Here is a 3,890-nt window from a genome sequence, read left to right as displayed (position 1 = left end):
CCCGCTGGGGGCGGGGGGGGGGGGGGGGGGGGGAAGGACCACACTATGACCCGGAGTGTGGGCAGTGGCTGTCAGCCTGTTGCAGTCCCCAGGGCTGGCACTGGCATGGCCCTCTCTGGGGATTCCCCCTGTCCCTGCCCTGAAGCCGTCCCTGTCATGGTGCCAGGCTCTGCTAATAGGAGAGATGCAGGCAGCAGAGGCTGGGGTTGCTAAGACAGGGAGGAAAATGTAATATCTTTTTTTCCCTTTCCCTCTGCTATCTCTGAGCCCTCGTCAAACTGTTGTCTGGGGCTGGATTCCTACCCGCCACAAATCTGCCTGGATCCAGAGCCTGGAGGAGGGCTGTGCCAATCCACGCCACTTGGATCCTGACCCTTCTCTGCTGCTCAGCCCCCTGCATTGCCACATCTATATATTTAATCCCGCCTGATAAACCCTGTAGTGCATTTGCAGACAACACAATTTCGAGTGGCTGAGTGATTCAACCCCTTGAAAACAGGTTTGTTTTTTTTTGCAGAGAAAAGCTTGAGAGGTGCTTAAGCTCGATTTTGGGATGAACAGTTGCCTGTAAGATCAATTTTGTGCTGTTCATGTTGCAGGGGGGGGGAGTGGGAGGGAGGGCAGCAGGTGAAAGAGCACCCTTTGCTCTTCATGTAAAGCCACAAAGCCTCCCTGGGCTCCCTCGCCAGCAGCCCCGCTCGGGGGGCCAGGGGCTGGGATGCTGCTGCCCATGCTGCTCCTTGGTCTGTCCTTCAGAGTCAGCTCGGAGCTTTGCCTTTGCCCCGGAGCCAAGAGAACCTGCAGCACCAGGAGGGGCAGAAGCTTCAGGTGGGCACAGGTTTGTGGTAGGCTTTAAGCAACTTGCTCCAGTTCCCTTCCAGCAGACTCGGAGGGCGAGGGGCGAGGCGGGTGTGTGTGATAGCAGCTTAGAGGCAGCTCCTGTTTTAGGAGGTGTCGTGTGCTCTGCATCTCGCAACCCCAGCCCCACTGAGGGGCTGGCACGCGGGCTAGCCTCCTGCCTAAGATAGGATAATGACTCTGCGATTAATCAGGGGCAGAGGCAGATGCTCTAGGAGACTCCGCTTATTTTAATTAGGGTGTATCACACAGCAGGCACCTCCATCCCCTGTCTCCTAATTCCCTCCTGCCTTCCTTCCCCTCTCCCAAGGCTCCCAGCCAACCCAGCTGGCTCTGGACATCCTCCTCTCTCTTTTGCTCTAGGACTGGGATTTTTTTTGCAGAAACCAAGGAGTGAAACAGAGATGCTGAGTGCAGAGGGCTCTACCAGCTAGCTGGCACGCAAATGCTGCTGTGCGCTTCTGCTCTGTACCAATTGCTTAAATGCTTAATGAGCACTGGGGAGCAAAGTGCTCCTTGTGAAAGATTCAAGGCCTCTGTGCCTCCAGTTTAGGACTATGCCAGCTCCCCTTTCCATTTTTTAATCCTCCAACCAGTGAAAGCAAGGGAAAGCAGACACAGTCTCATCACTGTTTCTAAGGAAAGCAGCAAAACAAATAGGAAAACCCCGCGTGCCTGCATTCAGGGAGAGGACAGCCTCTCCGCCCCAGAGTGGACACAGTGGTAGGCTTCCCCACAGCAAGCATTTTGAGACATCTAATCGGGTGTGAAATTAATGGCAGGGAAAACACATTCTTGAGGGTGGCTGTGCATTGCTGCCAGCCTGTGGGTCTCCCTGACCACCCAGCGTGCACCCAGCTTGGGCACTTCATTCTCATTTAATGGCACATTCGTTTGGTTCCCCAGTGTTGTGCTGGTCCCGTCTTTCCCTGGAGAAGCTGTATAATGGGCTGTGGGTGCTTTCCTTTCCCAGCAGGAGCAAAAATCATCTCAGGGCAATAAATGCATGGCTAAGGGATGAATAACTGTGGTGGTGCTTTGGTGGGGAGACTGGGGCCCCACTGGCACCAGAGCATGGGCAGAGAGCCCGAACCCCCACCGCATCTCAGTAGGGCAAGCAGGCACTGGGTTCAGGTGTAGTCGCCAGCGGGACAGGGCAGGACATCCCCTCCAGTGGCCCAGGAAGGTCATGGGGTGCTGGGGGGATTTGGGGCTGCTCCTAGGGGAAGGTGGCACCGTGGCATGGGAGGAGGGGACAGAATGGCAGTGGTGCTGGGGAGCCCAGTGGGTGCTTGGTGCTTATGCAGCAGTGCCAGCGGGACCCAGTGCCTCACTGAGCCGGGCAGGGTGACCTGGAGGAGATTGCAAGGTGAACCGAGACGTTGGTCCCAGCTCTGGCTAATGTCACTCTATGATTTTGTGGCACTTTTCCAGGCTAAAAATACACCTGCTGTTGGTGTGGCGTGGGGCAGGCATTGCGTGCAGTGGCTGTGGAGGGATGCTCTGTGCTGCAGGACCAGCCAAGGGCAGCCAGCTGGTGAGGCTGGGGTGGCCTCGCAGCCGCCATGGGGCTAGCCCTCCCCTGCCCCGAGCAGCCAGGCGCAGAGGTCACCTCTTCTCTCTTCCTGCTCTGAGGTGACCTGGCACCTCTCTCTAGGGCTGTGCCAGATGCAACTGCTCAGTCAACAGTCCCCAAAATACCATGTGGGGGGGGAGAGCATCCTCAGTGACCTCTCTGAGCTGTGTTTCAGCCCAGTACTGGGTCCTTTGCTGATCCTGGAGGGTCACACTGGCTCATCTGGGTGCTCCTTGGGAGCTGCAGTTAGGGCACACCGGTTCCTCTGGGTGCTCCTTGGGGTGTGTCTGGTCCATTTGGGGACCAGCCTGGAGGTGGGATGCTGCAGCAGGGCTCATTTCCCCAACGAGGGGCAGCAAGGCCTGAGGAGCTGAGCCCATCACTATGGCTGTGGGGCTGCTGTGTGTGCTAAAGAAATGTGCCCCCAGCCCCTCCGTAGAGCTGGGGGGTGGCTGGCGTTGGGCTGAGGGACCTCACCTGTCCCTGTGTGTCCGAGCTGCTGGGGAGCTGAGTTTGGGGCACATGAGCAGGTGGCTGGAGGGGACAGGGTTGGCAAGCCTCTCACAGGCTTGGAGGCAGTCCCAGTACAGCAGGATCCAGCTGGGCCAGCCCCATCCACCTTCACCACTCTCCTCGCCATGCGGGGCAGCTCAGTCCTGCGCCACTCTGCTGTTGCAAGCAGATTGCTCAGAGCCGGGCAATGAGAAATGCAGGATCTGGACCTGGGCCCATGTCTGCATCTGTGACGGGACTTTTCAGGGTGATCCATAGGGATTCGGTCCCCTGTGCCATCATGCAGCCTTGGGGTATGTCATGCCATCCTGGGGACCGCTGTGATGGAGGCCAAGGGGGCAGAGCATGGCTGCCGTTGGGGCCGGATGCTTTGCTGGATGGGAGCCAGCCAGGTGGCTGAGGGAGGGCAGGGGCATGTTGCAGCAGCCATGCTGCCGGTGGCCATGCACCTCAGCACTGCCTTGGGGAGCTCTTCTGCGCTCTGTCGAGTTGGTTGTCGTTTGCACAAAGGCTGTCCGAGCCCTGCCCAGGATCCTGGAGTACTTGAGCATCCTCCATGCAGGTTGGAGGGTGTTTTGGATATTGCTCTCCTGAAAGCTATCAAAGAAAAGAGAGTCCAACACTTGTTCTTCAAAACCAACCCTTCATCTAACAGGCGCTTATCCACGTCTAACATATTTCTGATATTTTATGGCAGGTTCTCAAGGAAATATTTTGTGTACGTCCCCCCATCATGTACTGTCCTGGTTTCGGCAGGGATAGAGTTAATTTCCTTTCTAGTAGCTGGTACAGTGCTGTGTTTTGGATTTAGGATGAGAACAAAGTTGATAACGCACCGATGTTTTAGTTGTTGCTAGGTAGTACTTACACTAGCCAAGGACATTTAGTTTTCCATGGTCTACCGACTGAGAAGGCTGGAGGTGCACAAGAAGCTGGGAGGGGG

Source organism: Aptenodytes forsteri, unplaced genomic scaffold (assembly GCF_000699145.1).
Source record: "Aptenodytes forsteri isolate BGI_AS27 unplaced genomic scaffold, ASM69914v1 Scaffold888, whole genome shotgun sequence".
In the NCBI taxonomy this organism is placed as follows: Eukaryota; Metazoa; Chordata; class Aves; order Sphenisciformes; family Spheniscidae; genus Aptenodytes; species Aptenodytes forsteri.
Note: the sequence above shows the minus strand (reverse complement) of the source record.